Raw genomic sequence first — 8,659 nt, forward strand, 5'->3', positions numbered from 1 at the left:
CGTTCTCCAGCCAGCAACACACAGGACCTCGCGGAGAGGTCGTGGTTACCAGCCTACACGCTGAGGAGAAGACTGCCCAGCTGCAAGCACCGTACCGCCCCAGTGACGTCGCCGAACGCCCGCGCCTGTGACGTCGCCGAAGGCCCACCTCTATGGCGTCGCCAAGGACCGCCTCTCATGCGGAGCCAATCGGCACTCGCGGAGGGGCTGCTGGGGGCTTCCAGGAGCGCGCATGTGCGGACGGCTGGCTGCAGGCGGCCGGGCGAGCTGTAACCCGCCGCTGGACGGGCGCTTTTGTGTCTGGAGGCTTCGGCCTGGCCGCCGTCGCCTATAAGCTACGAGGAGGAGCTTTACGACTTGGCCGGGCGCAGCAAAGGCCAGACTTTGCGCGAACAGGCGCTACGCGACAACCGGCCGGCATCTGGCGGGCACCATCGCACGGTGGCGCAGAAGCTCCTCAATGGCCAGCGCCAGCTGCAGCAGCGGCCGCGCACTCGCCTCGCCTGAGCTTGGGTACGTGCGCTCCACAACACCTCCCCCAGCCAGGGCCCGGGGACCCCCGGGAGCGTCCCCCCGCTACCTGGCGCCGCTCATCCTGGGCGGGGTCGGTCCCCTCTGAGGCTGCCCCTCATTAGGGAGCTGCACCGCCGAGCGTGCCCTCTGAAGGTCCTTTGCGATAGCATTAAGCCTTTGAAACTTTGTAGCGGGTTAGAAGGGGCTAGAAAACGAAGAAAACATCTTTTAGAAAATATAAGCGATCGGCGGGGCGCGGTGGCCCACGCCTGTAATCCCAGCACTTTGGGAGGCTGAGGCGGGTGGATCACGAGGTCAGGAGTTCAAGACCAGCCTGGCCAGCATGGCGAAACCCCGTCTCTACTAAAAAAACAAAAATTAGCCGGGCGTGGTGGCGGGCGCCTGTAATCCCAGCTACTCGAGAGGCTGAGGCAGAGAATTGTTTGAACCCGGGAGGCGGAGGTTGCAGTGAGCCGAGATCTCACCACTGCACTCCAGCCTGTTGGACAGACTGAGATAACGTCTAAACAAACAAATATATGTATGTATTTATATATATGCGATCGAGCCCGGGAGGTTGAGATTACAGTGAGCCGAGATTATATAAGCAATCAAGCACGGGAGATTGAGGTTACAGTGAGCCGAAATTGTGCCATTGCACTCCAGTCTGTGTGACAGAGGGAGACTCTGTCTCTAAAAAATTATATGTAAGTGAGAGCTTTTCTTCCAGCGCTCATGCTCAGATTGAAGAAAGTAATTGGGCCAGGACCCGTGGTTCACGCCCGTAATCCCAGCACTTTGGGGGGCCGAGGCCGGCGGATCGCTTGAGCTCAGGAGTTCCAGACTAGCTTGGGCAACATGGTGAAACCCTGTCTCTACAAAAATACAAAAAATTAGCTGGGCGTGGTGGCACGCGCTTGTAGTCCCTGCTGCTTGCGGAGCTGAGGCGGGAGGATCCCTTGAGCCTCGATCCTCGCTGCAGCCTCCACCTCCTGGGCTCAGGCAATCCATTTCAGCCTCCCAAAGTGCTGGGATTACAGGAACGAGCCATCGTGCCTGGCCTTACACTATATTTTAATGCTTTTTTTGAAAATGGAAACTTTTACAGGCAATTCACTTCTTCAAACTAATGATAAGGAAATGATGCTGTTCTGTCCTGTTATGTGTTTTGTGTGCGTGTATGTGTGTGTGTGTTTTTCTTTTTTGAGACAGGATCTTGCTCTATTGCCCTGGCTGGAGTGAGGTGGCGCAGTCACGGCTCACTGCAGCCTTGACCTTCGGGCTCAAGGAATCCTTCCCCGTCAGCCTCCCCAGTAGCTAGTACTATAGGTGCATGCTACCACATTTGGCTAATTCTTTTTTTGACATGGAATGTCACTCTGTGTCCCAGGCTGGAGTGCAGTAGTGCAATCTTGGCTCACTGCAGGCTGGTCTCAAACTCCTAACTTCAGATGGTCCACCCACCTTGGCATCCCAAAGTGCTGGGATTACAAGTGTGACCCACTGTGCCTGGTGATTTTGCTCATTTTAGATACTAGAACTTTTTAATTTATTTGTTTATTTTTTTTTCCTGAGATGGAGTCTTGCTTTGTCGCCAGGCTGGAGTGCAGTGGCGTGATCTTGGCTCACTGCAACCTCTGCCTCCTGGGTTCAAGCGATTCTTCTGCCCCAGCCTCCCGAGTAGCTGGGACTACAGGTGCGCACCACCACACCAGGAGTTCAAGGCTGCAGTGAGCCATGATCGTGCCACTGCACTCCAGCCTGGGCAACAGAGCGAGACCCTGACTCCACAAGTAAATAAGTCAACATCATATCATCTGTACCAGGGTACAGGCAGGTGCTATTATTCCCACTTTCCATCCTCAACTCTGAGTTGAGTCATATATCAACCTCTAGTAAAAAGTGGCATGCTCTCAGTCAAAGGGGCAAGCCCAAACCATGTGGAAAGGATCTTATCTCTCTTGAGAGCTAATATAAAAAGAATTCCTCCGAGATATAAGCACTGTGACATCAGTTACTTAGGCTAAACATGCCTATTATGCTAAGTGAATTATTAACAATAAATACTTTAACTCTGTGCCATGTTAATTATCATAATATGATTTACGATTTGTTTTAACCTTAGGTTATATGTACCTTGAAGCCATTTATATTTTGGTATGCTTTTAATGGTTACTATACACTAGACTATGTGCATTGGACTAGACATGGAGAGTCAAAAAAGAGTATGTGATCAGAGTAGAAATCATGCCCTAGCTTCCTTCGTGTCTACCTCCTACCTCAAGTAGAAGCAGTAGAAAAAGTAATTACCTAAGATTTTTTGGATTCTGGTTTGTGGAGAAGCACCCTTGTATTTAGGCTGATGGGTGGCTAAATTAGAAAGTATTTTTTGTGATTTAGAATTTTATACGGAGATGTTCATTGTGATTAATTATTCTTTGTATTAGCAGATTTTTGCTTTTTATAGCTGCATGATTTCTTGTTTATTATTCATTCATTGTTGTCTATTAATAAACAAAAACTTTATTTCACTGAAACAGCGATATATAATCCAAGTTGGGTTTTTTAATAATGACTGACTTTTTTCTTTGGGAATACATTACTGTTAAAAATGTAGATTATTAGATACATTATTTTTAATGAATATAAGTGGTATAATTAGAAGGCTGAAAAGAATCCTTGGAAACATTAGTTTAATTTGATAGCTAAGAAACTGAGGACAAGATACTTATTCTTTGTAGCATATTTTCTAAAGTCATTTCATTGTCTCACCAAGAAGTACTTGCATAAAGCCAGTTCGATTCTAGCATCTGTTGAATATTTAAGGTTGAGTAAAGTGGGTGAGTTTAACAGATATTTTCCCTTATTTCTTTTAGGCGAATGTGCATTGGGAAAGTCGACATTAATCAACTCATTATTCCTCATAGATTTGTATTCTGCAGAGTATCCAGGTCCTTCTCACAGAATTAAAAAGACTGTACAGGTATGGATATTAGTACTGTTAATTGATGATAAGCTGGAATAATATTAATACACACAAAGCACATGTCATAACTTTTATTATGCTTCCTTAGAGGTAAGATGCAAACTTGCCCTTAGCCAGTGTAAGATGGTAAATATGATTTCATCAAATTAAAAAAAAAAGGAGAAGAAGTACAGTTAATCAGAAGAATTATCTTGACTAGAACTTTCCAAATTTGTCCTAAGGACTCTCCTAGAGATGACACTGTGACATAGTAACCAATTCGCCTGGAGTTGTGCTATCTAGTATGATAGTCATTTGCCATATGTATAAATCAGTTAAAATTAATTAAATTAAAAATGCAATTTCTCATTTGCTCCAGATACATTTCAAGTGCTCAACAGCCACATGTGGCAAGTGGCTGCCATTTTGTGCAGCACATATATGAAGATTTTCATCATTGCAGAAAATTGCGTTGGACGATGTAGAGAAAACATGATTTATAGGAAAGCTATTGTTATTTAAATACAGTGTTCTCTATTAGTCAGTGGGATAATACCATATCATAGTTGAATGGCAATAGCAATTCTATAAGACTCCCAAGGTATATATGATCTAATTTACTGCTTCTCAGTCTTTGCTGTGCATTCCAATCCTGGGTATCCTGTTAAATTTAGTTCTTCTAGTAGGTCAGAGATGGGCTGTATTTCTACATTTCTAACAAGATCCCAGGTGATACTGATGCTGCTGGATGGTAGATCACACTTATAGAGCAAGGGGCTAGACTCTAGATGTGCACTTCTTATTAAATGGTACAGCAGCCTGTAGCCACTTCTCATCTTAGCAAAGGTCACCTAACTTCAAGTAACATGACTTGGGTTCGTATACGAACTTTGCCACTTATTTGATAAAGTTGTTTAACTTCTTTAAACCCATTTACTTTTCTATAAAATGGAGATAATACCTATCATAAAATTGTTTTTAAGACATACTCTAAAATAATGTAGCTAGATAGAAGAATTCTCAGTATTGTATGAAATTTAAAACTGTTTGCTTTAATTTTATCCATTTGTATAAATTCTATCTCAATCCTAATTTAAACCTGATATTTAGACCTTCAGTTTTTCCGTAAGTCCTAAGTGAAGAAAACAACTATGAAATTTTAGTCTGAAGTAATTATCTTAGTATTTTATAAATAATATTTTTATTTTTGTTTGAATTCACATTGTTTTTCAGGTATTTTTCTGTCAACTATTAAAACTCCTAAGTTCATCATGAAGTTTTTATATTATTTAAAGTAATCTCTCATTTGAAATTTAAAACTGAATATAATTGTTTTTATATTATGAAGTGTGTTATTAATACACTTAGTGCAAATAATATGCTAATAATTTAGCTGTGTTTCAACAATAAATAGTTTATTTTCTTTCATTTGGAACGTTTTGAAGTAATGAATAAAGATTTATTCAACATAATTTATATTTTTGAATCTTTATATAGAATAACTGGACATATCTTCCACTGGTAAATTCATTTTGCCTATTTGAAAATATCAATTATTGTCCGTTAACAGTCATCAGTTAATTCATATGTAGAATTGCAACTTAATTGTTTGTTTATTTGCATTCTATAGCTGGCAGCCTGTTATCGATTACATTGATAGTAAATTTGAGGACTACCTAAATGCAGAATCATGCACGAACAGACATCAGATGCCTGATAACAGGGTGCAGTGTTGTTTATCCTTCATTGTTCCTTCAGGACATGGGTCAGTACCTTGATACTTCTGATTCCTTTTTGTTGTTGTTGCTTACTGTTACCTGTATGTGCATATTTTAGTAATCTTTAAGTTTGTGAAGTACATACAGCTATACCCATTATGAAGTACCAAATTTCATGTAGGAATGTCTTAGTTGAAAAGCCTTTTTAAGTCCTGTATAAGCTAAGTGATTTTACTCCTTAGTTCTTTATTCATAAGGATTTTCCCTGCTTCATGGAAATAAACAGTGTTGCCACCATGGTTTGAGGTCTCAATGTGGCAAATTTAGCTTTCATGTTGACCACTCTGCTACTAATTGAATGACCAAATGAAGAGAAGTAGCCATACCAGTTAGACCTACTCAGAATCAAAGACGCTATTTATTATAAGTCTCGTAAGAGATGGTTATCAAAAGCACTTGCATGCCAGTGTTTTCTTGTGCCATTTCTTTCTACAATAAATCTATTTGGCTTCTGTTTCACCTTAGCTGTCATAGACATGTTGTTTAGGTATCATATTGTCATTACTAACTTTTTGTTTAATAGGGCATAAGACCTAAGAATCTAGACATTAATCTGATGTGATTGTTCTGTTATAGTTAGCCTGTACTCCCTTTTTTTGTTCTTTGTACTTCCCCTTTATTTTGAGTACATATATGTGTCATTGACAGCTGCAGATTTTTCCAGTTATTCTTCTTCAGTCTTTTCCTTTGGGTAAGTAACTCAGCATACATAATTCAGCCACCTGATAATTGTAACTCCACCATCTCTCCACTGAAAGAACTGTAGTAGCATCAGGCTAAACAGCATTAAGTTATCTAACACTCACATTACAGTAGTAGTGTAAACCAATTCCTTCAAGTATACCTTTCTCTTCTATTTTTGGCTTCTCGCTGTCTTTTTTTTTTTTTTTTTTTTGTAGATGGGTCAATGCCCATTATCACTCTAGATGGATAAGGGAGCCTTAATTATATACTTACATGTTTGCACTGTCAGATTGGAGTGGGTAAAAATGTTTCTTCTTTTATGTTTAATACTCTTTTTTTATTTATTTATTCTTTTTGCTGTGCCCTAGACCATTACATAACTGAAGACTCCCACCTTCAGGCAGGATTGCGTAGTACATGTTTGTAACTACTTCACATTGCCTTTTGTTGAGGTAATTTCAGTTTTTATTATTATTATTATACTTTAAGTTCTAGGGTACATGTGCACAACGTGCAGGTTTGTTACATATGTATACATGTGCCGTGTTGGTTTGCTGCACCCATTAACTCGTCATTTACATTAGGTGTTTCTCCTAATGCTATCCCTCCCCCATCCCCGCACCCCACGACAGGCCCCGATGTGTGATGTTCCCCACCCTCTGTCGAAGTGTTCTCATTATTCAATTCCCACCTATGAGTGAGAACATGCGGTGTTTGGTTTTCTGTCCTTGTGATAGTTTGCTCAGAATGCTGGTTTCCAGCTTCATCCATGTCCCTACAAGGGACATCAGCTCATCCTTTTTTATGGCTGCATAGTGTTCCATGGTGTATATGTGCCACATTTTCTTAATCCAGTCTATCATTTAACGGTGTTCTCAGTTTACATATTTAAATCACTAAACTGACTCTTTGACTTAAAAGGCTCAAAAAAAGCAATCTCAAAAATACAGCACACTGTATAACCTTTTATGAGTATTTGTGTAGCTTCTTGAATTTATATTTTTAAATCTTTCTCATTTAACTTGTCAGGGCCTTTTCCTGAAAGCCAGCTGAGTGAAATCTTAACCTGCAGTTAAGTCAATAAAATTTGTCAGCTTATAACCAATTTTATTGTTTTAGATCTGGACTCTCTCCAAGTTTAGTAATTCTCATGAAATCACATTCCTCCCATCCCTTTGGGGAAAATTTTATTTCTTAAAATTGCATGGGAAATGAGAGCTTTTTTAAAAGAAAAAAATTTTTATATTCAAATGATATCTAGTGGCTTTGCACCATTTCTTATTTGTCACAAGGGGTAAGGTGTTTAAAATTGCTTTATCTTATATATAAAATGTACCTTTGAATAATTTCTCAGTTTTAACTATTTTTAGAAATGGAGCAAAGTTTTGCCCATTGGTATATGATATTGTGGATTAAGTGAAAGAATATGAGGCTGGGCACGGTGGCTCACGCCTGTAATCCCAGCACTTTGGGAGGCTGAGGCGGGTGGATCACCTGAGGTCGAGAGTTCGAGACCAGACTGACCAACATGGAGAAACCCCGTGTCTACTAAAAATACAAAATTAGCTGGCCGTGGTGGCCCATGTCTGTAATCCGAGCTACTAGGGAGGCTGAGTCAGGACAATCGCTTGAACCTGGGAGGTGGAGGTTGCGGTGACCCGAGATCACACCATTGCACTCCAGCCTGGGCAACAAGAGTGAAACTCCTCCTCCTCAAAAAAAAGAATATGACACAGAATTTTATGTATAGAGTTCCAGATACCCTGCTCACTACAGACTGAAATTCCATGCAGTCTAATACATTAATCAGAGCCTTTCCATCTTGTCTGGGTAGTCCCTAGGTTCCCTTTTTAGACGGATTTGTTTTTAGAGTAATTATAAATTGGTCCAACAGTGTACTTTCAGTGCCTCCTACCTCCCTCTACAAAGTATGAACTGCATGCATGGCTAATTTATGATTTCAGTTATTATTCCTTCATGTGCATTGTTCCCTATTTTGTAACTATTATTAAAGTAAAAAACTGACTTGGAACATGAATTTTAAAATAGTGTTTTATCCTTCAAGTATTAATTACCACTTTTAGAAAAATTGGTATCATCCAGTGAGTTTTATACAGGATTTTTTTCCCTTAGAAATACATACATACATACATACATACAAAAAAAATTTATCATTTACCCTGTAGTTGTTTATTATGCTGTAGACTTTGAGGTTAAATAGTCTTTTCTCTCTAGTGTGGGTTTATCTTTTAGAAATGATAAAGGATTTTCTATTGCTTAAAAACAAGATTTAAAAACTAAATTTGTTGATGAAAAGACCAGCCAATATAAAACTAAATGGAAAGAAGAAAAAAATTCAACCAGAATATAATATACATGTGAACTAAATGTTTTTTGTTGCTGACGTTTTGTAGGCTTCTGAAATTTAATGAGACTTTTACAAAAGGTTTACCTTTTCTCCCTAAAGTTTAATTTTTAAACTGACTTCAATGTTTTTTGACCCTTTGGTTATATTTAAGAAGTTGACTTCTCTAATTTCCTTATCATGTTTATTTTTAAATATCTTTCTCTTTAAAAGTTGGGATATTATAATAAGTATTCAGCAAGTATTGATTTGCGTTTAAATAGAAAATCTTATTTGGATTTTAATACTTTATATTAAATGCCTTTAAGATTTATTAAAATTTTAGATTAACTGAACTCTACTTTTTTGTCACTG

At 39.5% G+C, this 8,659-nt stretch overlaps 1 long non-coding RNA gene across 1 annotated transcript; it reads left to right on the forward strand.

The window, feature by feature from the left end:
* The first annotated feature begins 233 nt into the window (after positions 1 to 233).
* On the forward strand, positions 234 to 8,337 carry LOC116464725 (uncharacterized). The gene is made up of 4 exons (XR_004246992.3): positions 234 to 513; positions 3,390 to 3,496; positions 5,109 to 5,243; positions 6,309 to 8,337. It is a non-coding gene; the product is annotated as an uncharacterized LOC116464725 (long non-coding RNA).
* Positions 8,338 to 8,659: the final 322 nt, after the last annotated feature.

Source organism: Hylobates moloch, unplaced genomic scaffold (assembly GCF_009828535.3).
Source record: "Hylobates moloch isolate HMO894 unplaced genomic scaffold, HMol_V3 SCAFFOLD_1451, whole genome shotgun sequence".
Taxonomy (NCBI): Eukaryota; Metazoa; Chordata; class Mammalia; order Primates; family Hylobatidae; genus Hylobates; species Hylobates moloch.